At 40.2% G+C, this 11,245-nt stretch overlaps 1 pseudogene; it reads left to right on the top strand.

Moving 5' to 3' along the window:
- The first annotated feature begins 326 nt into the window (after positions 1-326).
- LOC128665839 (jerky protein homolog) lies at positions 327-1,501 on the top strand (annotated as a pseudogene).
- Positions 1,502-11,245: the final 9,744 nt, after the last annotated feature.

Genomic DNA, 11,245 nt, shown 5'->3' with positions numbered 1-11,245 from the left:
TGAAGTGCTCCACTTGTAATCTAGCCCTTAAATATCTACAGTACACTCCGAAAATCCAGACTCCGGAAATCCGGACAACCCGAGAATCCGGACTCTGGAGTAATTACAACTTCTGGGTGTTGGTATGTCACTGCACATGGGCAAATTAGCATTCAGACCGGCAACAAGCGACTTCACGCAAATGCAGAGAGAAATCTGAGGTCCACTACTGCGCACTACAGTTTGCCATACATGACCGGTACCTGTGCAGGTATTTGCCATCTTTACACTGCACAGTACCTTATACCTGCATACTGTACTGTATTGTACAGTAGTGTACTGTACCAATGTCTCCTAAAGTGGATAAGGGGTCTAAACAAAAGCGTATGAGAAACACTCTGAAATTGAGTGATAAACTTGAAACTATCAAGAAACTCAAACCAGGAGTTAGTATTTCTGTTCTAATGGAAACGTATGACCTTGTAAATTTACCATTTATGATATAAAAATTACAAAAAATAAAATTCTACAGTTTACAGCCTCATCTGAGCCTTACAACAAAATTGCAGAAAGAAAAAGTTTACATAAGCCAAAGTTAGAAAACCTCGATAAGGTTTTGGATGAATGTTTTTTGATTAAACAATCAGAAGGTATGGCAATATCTGGGCCACTGCTTATCATCAAAGCAAAATCTTTTAAGGAGCAAATGAACATTGATTCTGAATGTAGCTTTAGCAGCGGATGGCTTAGGAATTTCAAAATGCGTCATGGTATTAGACAGCTAAATGTTGTTGGAGAAAGACAGTCGGATGATACACATGCTGCAGCAGACTATAGCGCAACATTTGAAAAAATTGTCATTGACTATGATCTCACACCTGATCAAATTTACAATGCAGATGAAACAGGAGTTTTCGGGATCTGTCTGCCCACTAAAACTCTGGCTGGAAACCAAGAACAAAATGCTAAAGGGTTTAAGATAAAGAAAGACTTACTGTCCTCACCTGTGCTAATGCTTCTGGACAGCATAAAATCGAGCTTCTAGTTATTGGCAAATTTAAGCGACCACTGGCATTTAAAGGAGTTTTGCACCTCCCTGTGACTTATAAAGCTCAAAAAAAATGCTTGGATTGACAAAGACATTTTTCAAGATTAGTTTGTTACGGATTTTAAAACAGTTTGCCAGAACCTAACAAATTTGGGAAAACCTGCTAACACAAAGTGCTTGCTGCTTCTTGACAACTGTAGGGCTAACCCCCATGAATCAAAATTAGTGTCTGATTTTGGAAATATTTTTGCATCTTTCTTGCCACCAAATGTTGCATCACTAATTCAGCCCATGGACCAAGGAGTCATTAGGAACTTCAAATGCAATTATAAAAATGACTTTATGATGAAAATGTTAAACACGGATGTTGATTCTATAGAATTTCAACGCAGCTTTACAATAAAAGATGCAGTGTTTTCTCTTGTAACTGCATGGAACGCAGTCAAGCCTGTAACTCTTTTAAGAGCATGGTGAAAGTTATGGCCAAATGTGATGCATGGAGAGCTAGAGTGTGAGGAAAATAAATATCTTGAAGGGTTCCTTTTAGAGCAGGGAGCATCTAAAGTGAATGAACTCATGCTGTCAAATTAGCTTGGGATGACGACCTAGAAGGGTGGATATGCATTGAAGATGATGTTGAGATTGCAGCCACTTTTATTGATCAAGGAATCATTGACGGCATAACAAATCCAGATAAGACAGAGGAGCACACTTCTGAAAAATCTGACGAAGAAGATGACAGACTTGAAATTGAAAAGGTATCTTGGGCTACTGATGAAAAATACATGGAAATCATTGTGAAATTTGTGGAACAAATCCATAGCTTTACACTCCAAGACATCATGCAAGTGCACATGGTGGAAAATAATTTTATCACAAAGATATTACAAAGTCGCAGACAATGTGACATACTAAGATATTTACAGAAAACAACAGAAGCATCTGCCATCAAAACTACCAATCAACTAGTGCAGCAAACACTCACAACACTCAATCCACAAACAGATCACCTTGCACAGCAGGAAGAAGTAAACATGTCATATGCAGGTACAGTACTGTACAGTACTGTATTTTAATGCTGTAAAAATGAAACGCCTTACATAGTGCAGTATTTAAGGGCAATGCCCATCCAAATGCCCTTTTCAGGGCAATGGGGAGCTTACTTTTTTTTAAATAGTATTTTATTTGGGGGGTTGGTTGTGTGGGTGGTGGATTTTACTGTTGGGGGTTGTTTGTATTTTTTTTTACAGGTAAAAGAGCTGATTTCTTTGGGGCATGCCCCGGAAAAGTCTTTTAAGGGCTAATGGTAGTTTAGTTTAGGCTAGTGGTCTTTTTTATTTTGGGGAGGGTTTTTTTTATTTTGATAGGGCTCTTAGATTAGGTGTAATTAGTTTAAAGATCTGTAATTTGTTTTTTATTTTCTGTAATTTAGTGTGTTTTTTTTTTTTTGATTTAGCTAATTTAATTTAATTTATTTAATTGTATTTAATGCAGGGAATTTATTTAATTATAGTGTAAGGTTAGGTGTTATTATACTTAGATTAGGTTTATTTTACAGGCAAATTTGTATTTATTTTAGCTAGGTAGTTATTAAATAGTTAACTATTTAATAACTATTCTACCTAGTTAAAATAAATACAAACTTGCCTGTAAAATAAAAATAAACCATAAGCTAGATAAAATGTAACTATTAGTTATATTGTAGCTAGCTTAGGGTTTATTTTATAGGTATGTATTTAGTTTTAAATAGGAATTATTTAGTTAATGATAGAAATTTTAGTTAGATTTATTTAAATTATATTTAAGTTAGGGGGTGTTAGGGTTATGTTTAGGGGTTAATAAATGTAATCTAGTGGCAGCGACGTTGGGGGCGGCAGATTAGGGGTTAATAAGTGTAGGTAGGTAGTGGTGACATTGGGGGCGGCAGATTAGGGGTTAATAAAAATAATGTAGGTGTCATCGATGTTGGGGGCAGCAGATTAGAGGTTAATAAGTATAATGTAGGTGGCGGCAATGTCCAGAGCGGCAGATTAGGGGTTAATAAGTATAATCAGGGCCATCGTTAATATTGACTGGACCCTGGGCGAAAATTTTCTTGGGCCCCCCCCCCCATGCAATATCGCTCTCCAACCCAACATCCCAAAAAACAACTAAATCATTTTTTATTATTATTATTAGCCCAGCAGTGGATTATCCAATGCTGAGCTAATCATTTAAAAAAATGAAATAAATTGCAATATGTGAAACTGGACCTAAGCAGTACTAAATAAATATATAAAGTAAATAAATATATAAATTCCTCCACTGTGGATTCATTTAATATTCTTTTGAATGTGATTCTGGTGTGAGGTTAGCTGGTTAAAGAGATTCAGGGCAGACAACAGGAGCAAAGCAAGGTAAAGACTGAGGAGGAAGCATGGAGGTTCAGTATAAGTTTACTGACTGGAACAGCAGAACTACTATGGGAAGCTGTAAAATCTGAGACAGAGAGAAAACAAAAACTATAAAAATAAACCTTACATTAATTTTGTGAAGTATCAGCATGACACTATACATCAGCCACAGCAGCACATGTCACTTCTTTGCTAGGAACAAGTTCCCTCTCACCTTGCACTAGACAATGCTGCATGGGGAGGGGTGTGTGTGCACTCACTTATTCTTCTCACTGACACCTTTCTACAAAGCACTGTTCCCCTAACAAACTTCAGTTAGTTGATCTTAGGGCCACAGCAGAAAGAGCAGGGCTAAGGGGACCAGCAGACTGGATGCTGTCTGCCCAAGGCTGCATGGATACAGTGTGAGATGAGTCCCACAGCCTCAAGACTTAAGAGAGCAGTGTGTGCAGCTGCACAGATGCTCAAATCCTCACGTGCTTGCCACTCCAGATTTCTGCTGCATGTGCCTACAGTCAGCCCTACCCAGAAACAATCCCTACCACCAGAGCAGTTACCTGGTAACAGTGGTAACCCCAGTAGGTCCTTTTCTGATGCAGTGGGAATGGCTGGATGCCGAGTTAGGGCTTTGCATTCAGTGCTGCACAGTGCACATCTAAAACAGCACATGGCAATAGCTTGGCGTATCACATGACACCGGCACGGTCTGGCACAGTTTAAAAAAAATATATATATAAGCAGAGTACTTTTGACTGTGACAGTATTAGGACTGAATGTGTGTGTTCCCCATATCAAATCAGCAGTCTGGTATGAACCATAAAACAAATTGGGCCCCTCAACAGAAACTGGGCCCTGGGCAGCTGCCCCTTTTGGCCTGTGTTAAAGACGGTCCTAAGTATAATGCAGGTGTCAGCAATGTCGGGGGCGGCAGATTAGGGGTTAATAAGTGTAAGATTAGGGGTGTTTAGACTCGGGTTCATGTTAGGGTGTTAGGTGTACACATAAAATGTGTTTCCTCATAGGAATCAATGGGGCTGCGTTACTGAGCTTTACGCTGCTTTTTTGCAGGTGTTAGACTTTTTCTCAGCCGGCTCTCCCCATTGATGTCTATGGGGAAATTGTGCACGAGCACATACGACCAGCTCACCGCTGACTTAAGCAGCGCTGGTAATGGAGTGAGATATGGAGCTAAAGTTTGCTCTACGCTCACTTCTTGCCTTTTAACGCCGGGTTTCTGAAAACCTGTAATACCAGCGCTGTAGGAAAGTGAGCGGTGAGAATAAACTGCTTGTTACCGCACCCCTCATAACGCAAAACCTGTAATCTCGCCGTATAAAAATAATAAAGCCCAACAAAATTAAAACACCCCCTAATATAAACTAAACTACCAATAGCTGTTGAAAGGGCCTTTTGTAGGGCATTGCCCTAAGTTAAACAACTCATTTATATTTAAAAGATACTCAGTCCCCCCTAACACTAAAAACCTCCCACCCACCAAACCCCCCAAAATAAAAAAACTAACACTTAAAAACCTAAACTATTTATTGCCCCTAAAGGGGCATTTGTATGGACATTCAGATGTTTTAATTACCTTAAAAGGGCAGTCAGTTCTTTTACAAGCCCATTAAATCCCTTATCTTAAAAAAAAACAAAAAAAAACATGAAATAAAAAAAATCCTAAATCTAACCCCCAAATAGATACTCACTGTTCCTGATGTCCGGCGGAGATGGTCTTCTTCCAGGCAGCTCCATCATCTTCTATCTTCATCTAGAGCGAAGGCTCCCAGATCCTCAGCGGTGGTCCTTAGCTGCGGTCCTCAACGGCATTCTTAAGCAGTGTTAAGGCTACTCTTCATGCGATCGTATGCTGCACACTGAAGATTAAATGCAAGGTACCCTATATTTATTGGGGTACCTTGCATTCCTATTGGCTGACATTTTGAAATCATCCAATAGGATGAGAGCTACTGAAATCTTATTTGCTGATTTGAAAAGCCAATAGGATTTTAGTAGCTCTAATCCTATTGGCTGATTTAACAATTTCAGCCAATAGGAATGCAAGTTACCCCATATTGAATGTGATACCTTGCATTCAATTTACAGTGTACGGCAAAAATCGGATGAAGAGGAGCCTCCATGCTGCCGCTGCTGAAGACTGCCGTTGAGAACCGCCACTGAGGACCGCTGCTCCGGATCCACGCATCGGGGAAGACCACTCCACAAGTCCGCTCCACGCCACCTTCGCTCTGGATGAAGATAGAAGATGAAGGAGCCGCCTGGAAGAAGACGTTTACCGCCGGACTTTAGGAACGGTGAGTACCTATTTGGGACTTAGTCTTAGGATTTTTTTTTATTTTGTTTATTTTTAAGATTAGGGATTTAATGGGCAGTAAAAGAGCTGAATGCCATTTTAAGGGCAATGCTCATACAAATGCCCCATTAGGGGCAATGGGTAGCTTAGGTTTTTTTAGTGTTAGATTTTTTATTTTGGGGGGGGGGTTGGTTGGGTGAGGGGTTTTACAGTTAGGGGGTATTTGGTATTTTTTTTTTAAAGTAAAATAGCTCTTTAACTTAAGGCATGGCCCTACAAAGGCCCTTTTAATGGTTATTGGTAGTTTAGTATTAGATTAGGGGGTGTTTTTCTTTTTTGGGGGTATTTAGGTTTACATTTTTTATTTTGGATAGCTTTGTTTATTTAATTTTTGTAATTTAACGTTTTTATTTTTTTTAATTTTAGCTTGGGTGTTTATATTTTTTAAACATAGACTGCCCTCTTGGCAGGCTTATCGCCTGTACCGCAATGTCAGTACAGCACTCGTAAAAATTATGTTTTTTCATGGGATTCCCATAGCGCTGGTATTATGAGTTTTGCATTCTGGCTAAAAAGCGAGCGTTACAGCCTAAAAAGACAAGATCCGTAACACCATCTAAAGTCAGCAGTTATGAGTTTTAAGCTACAAATCTGTAGCATAAAACTCATAACTAAAGTGTTAGTACACTAAACACCCATAAACTACCTATTAACCCCTAAATCGAGGCCCTACCGCATCGCAAACACTATAATAAACTTTTAAACCCCTAATCTGACAGTCCCTACATCACCGCCACTAATAAAATTAATTTTCCCTAGTCCGCTGCTCCCCAACATCGTTGCCACTATAAACCTATTGACCCCTAAAACGCCGCCCTCCCGCATCACAAACACTATTTAAATATTATTAACCCCCAATCTGCCGTCCGCCCACACTGCAGCTATAATAAACCTATTAACCCCTAAACCACAAGCCCCCCACTACAAAATAAATTAAAATAAACTATTACCCCTAAACCGAAAGCCCCCCACAACGGAATATACTAAAATAAACTATTAACTCCTAAACCTAACGACCCCCTAACTTTATATTAAAATGACAATTTCCCTAGCTTAGATTAAATTAAAATTTCCCTGTCAAATTTAAAAAAATAATTTTAAACTAAAAATTAAACTATTATTATTAAACTAAAATAACTACTAATTAAATAAAACTAAACCAAACATTAACAAATCGAAACAATTTTAATAGGACTAAGCTCTCATTCTATTGGCTGATTGGAAAAGCCAATAGAATTAGAGCTCAATCCTATTGGCTGATTGGAACAGCCAATAGGATTTTAGCAGCTCTAATTCCTATTGGCTGATTGAAATCTTTCAGCCAATAGGAATGCAATGGACGTCATCTTTGATTGCATCACTTGCATTGAAGAATCAGTATACAGCGGCGACCGTATGAAGAGGATGCTCCATGCCGGATGTCTTCAGGATGGACCCGCTCCACACCGGCTGGATGAAGAGGCCGCCAGGATGAAGACTTCTTGCCACATGGATGAGGACTTCGCCGGCTGGATGAAGATAGAAGAGGCCGTCTGGATAAAGACTTCTTTCCGCATAGATGATGACTTCACCGGTTGGATGGATCCTTCAAGCGGGACTTCAACAACTGTAAGTGGATTGTCTGGGGTTAGTGTTAGGTTTTTTTAATGTTTTTTTGGGTGGGTTTTTTTTAGATTAGGGGATGGGCAATGTAAAAAAGCTAAATGCCCTTTTCAGGGCAATGGTTAGTGTCACGATCGCTCAGCTGCTCAGCTGCTGATCGCTTCCTTACTTCTGCTTGTGCCGGCGCGGTAGCGCTTCCCTGGTTGCCTGGCAACCCTGTGTCGCACCGGCCCCTTCTGCTGACGTCAGAAGGTCTTCTTATTCCGGCGTCTCCTCTCCTTGGTGCCTGTTTGTTCTACTTGACCGGCTTGTGAGTACTTTTTGAACTTCTTTGCTTGTTTAACTTCATCTTGCTTAAACCCTATCTGCCTGATACCTGTTAACTGGACTTTGCTTGTTTGACAATTCTACTGGTTAACCCCAAACTGCCTGATTACTTGTTGCTGGACACTGCTTGTTTGACAATTCTACTGATTAACCCCAAACTGCCTGATTACTCGTTGCTGGACACTGCTTGTTTGACAATTCTACTGGTTAACCCCAAACTGCCTGATTACACGTTGCTGGACATTGCTTGCTTGATTACTCTATTGGTTAACTCTTACCTGCCTGATTACACGTTGCTGGACATTGCTTGCTTAATTACTCTACTGGTTAACCCCTACCTGCCTGATTACATGTTGCTGGACATTGCTTGCTTGATTACTCTACTGGTTAACCCCTACCTGCCTGATTACACGTTGCTGGATATTGCTTGTTTGATTACTCTTTTCGGTTATCCCTATCTACACGAAGTTTCTCCTCCTGACCCTGCTGTACCATCTTCCAGTTATTTCAGTGAGTATTTTACTATAGCGGTCGCAGGGTCAGGTCCTGGTATATACTCACTGTGCTAGGGTGTTTACAAACCTCATTCTAGCATTTGGGTCTAACTCTGGACTTAACCTATCCTGACATTACAAACAGGCCATATAATGGACCCCGGTGAGTTATCCAGAGCTGTGGCTCTACAGGGACAGCTTCTTGGAACCCACTCTGCACACCTGCAATCCCTGGATTCTAAATTGGATCAAATTACTGCTCTTTTGCATAATCTCTCTCCACCTTCACAAGTCTCTGCAACACCTGTTGTTCCTGCGGCCAGTTCTAACCCTGCATTTAATCCGCCACAACCTGCCGAACAGTTTATTCCCAGAATTCCGCTACCGGATAAATATGACTGTCGTGGATTTCTTAATCAGTGCCGTCTTCACTTCAGAAATAATCCTCAGATGTTTGTTTCCTCTTCCTCCAAGATCACCTTTTTGATTTCTCTTATGAAGGGTAAAGCCTTGGCTTGGGTTTCTCCACTGTTGGAAAAGGATGATCCTTTGCTTCATGATTTTGACACTTTTGTATCCATATTTTCTTCTGTGTTTGATAAACCTGGTAGATCAGCGCCTGCAGAAGCAGGACTTTTAGATTTAAGACAGGGATCTCTTTCTGTAGCACAATACGCTATAGAATTCCGGACTTTAGCTGCTGAAACTATGTGGAATCATGGGGCCCTGCGTGCAGCATTTCGTAAAGGTCTTTGTGATCGTTTGAAAGATGAACTGGTTTATAGGGATCTTCCTGATTCTCTAGAAGAACTTATCAACTTATGTATCAAGCTAGATGCTCGTTACTCTGAGCGTCTCCATGAACGTGACCGTAACAGAAGAACCTTTATCAGATCTACTTTCCATCCTATGCCTCGTTCACCAAATCCTCCTACTCCTAATACGTCTATCTCTGAGTCTAGTGAACCCATGGAGGTTGGTGCAATCAAATTATCCGAAGCTGAACGTCTCAGAAGACGTAATCTGGGACTTTGTCTTTACTGTGGTATTAAGGGCATATGTTAAAAGATTGTCCAACTCGTCCAGTAAAAGCCAGGGCTTAACTCCAGAAAGAGGGACTGAGTTAAGCCAAAGATCTTTTTCTACCCTCAATCCCAAACTGTTTGTTCCAGTCACTGTCCGCTTTGGCAACACCAAATTTCGGGCTCAAGCACTCATCGATTCTGGAGCTGCAGGAATGTTTATGGATTCGGACTTTGTCAATGCCTTTCGTATTCCTTTGCTTTCGAAGAGCCAAGTTATTAAGGTCACTACTGTCAGTGGTCAACCCTTAGGTTCTGGTTTCATTCAATATTCTACGATACCACTTCTCATGTCTGTAGGAGTACTTCATTACGAAACCATTTGTTTTGACATCATTTCTTTTCCACAGTTTCCTCTCATTTTGGGACTCCCTTGGCTTCAACTACATGATCCAGTTTTTTCCTGGTCTAAAGGAGAACTTGTTGCTTGGGGACCTTCTTGTTTCAAACAGTGTCTTCAGAATACTTCCAAAACTGCTAGTACAGTTGTGGCAGTTTTGGACATTCCTGATTCCTTGCCTGAACATTATCATTCTTTTTGTGATGTCTTTTCTAAAAAGTATGCTGAAGTATTACCTCCACACCGGACCTTTGATTGTCCCATTAATCTATTACCTGGAGCACCTCTACCTAAGGGTAAAACTTATCCACTTTCTCGTCAAGAAAATGTTTCACTTGAGGAATATATCAAGGATAATTTGGCCCGAGGTTTTATCCGCCCTTCTTCTTCTCCAGTAGGAGCAGGTTTTTTCTTTGTGGAAAAGAAAGATGGAGGTCTTCGTCCTTGCATTGACTATCGTGCTCTTAATCAAATTACAATTAAGAATTTTTATCCACTTCCTCTCATTCCCGAATTATTTGATCGTCTCCAGGGTGCTTCCATCTTTACCAAATTGGATCTTCGTGGGGCATATAATTTGGTCAGAATTCGTAAAGGGGACGAGTGGAAAACTGCCTTCAACACTAGATTTGGGCACTATGAATATTTAGTTATGCCTTTTGGGTTATGCAATGCCCCTGCAGTTTTTCAACATTTTGTTAATGAAATATTCAGAGACTATCTTAATCAATTCGTTATTTTCTATCTTGATGATATTTTGATTTACTCCCGGACTTTACAGGATCACGCTCATCATGTTACACTAGTACTCCAGAGATTACGTGAAAATTCTCTCTTTGCCAAGCTTGAAAAGTGCTCTTTTCATCAAGAATCTATTCATTTCCTGGGTTACATTATTTCACCGTCTGGATTCAAGATGGATTCTGACAAACTGTCGGCTATTATAGATTGGCCTAGACCAACCTCCTTAAAATCTCTTCAAAGGTTCCTGGGGTTTGCCAATTACTATCGTAAATTCATAAAAGACTTTGCTAACATCTTGGCACCCCTTACAGCTCTTACTAAGAAGGGTCAGGATTGCAAGAATTGGTCTGATAAAGCCTTACAGGCATTTGAATCTCTGAAGTCTGCATTTACCTCGGCTCCCATTCTTTGCCATCCTGTTCCGAGTCTCCAATTCATCCTTGAAGTGGATGCTTCTCTGATCGCTGCTGGGGCTGTTCTATCTCAGCGAAATCCTGTTACTAGCAAGATCCTTCCTGTGGGATTTTTCTCCAAGAACTTCAATACTTCTGAACTGAATTATGACGTCGGTAACAAGGAACTGTTAGCTATTAAGATGGCTTTGGAAGAATGGAGACATCTGCTTGAAGGCACGATTCAACCATTTCTTATTCTCACAGATCATAAAAATCTTCTGTATCTTCATACTGCTAAACGCCTCAACTCACGTCAAGCCCGATGGGCTCTGTTCTTTTCCAGATTTAATTTTGTCCTCTCTTATATTCCTGGTTCTAAGAATACGAAAGCAGACGCTTTATCTAGACAATTTCTACAGTTTTGGATTCTGAACCCATTCTCCGCCCTGCTAAAGTTCTAGCTCAGTTAT

The sequence above is a fragment of the Bombina bombina genome, chromosome 1 (genome assembly GCF_027579735.1).
Source record: "Bombina bombina isolate aBomBom1 chromosome 1, aBomBom1.pri, whole genome shotgun sequence".
NCBI lineage: Eukaryota > Metazoa > Chordata > Amphibia > Anura > Bombinatoridae > Bombina > Bombina bombina.
The sequence above is the reverse complement of the archived record's forward strand: the minus strand, read 5'-3'. Positions and strand labels throughout refer to the sequence as shown.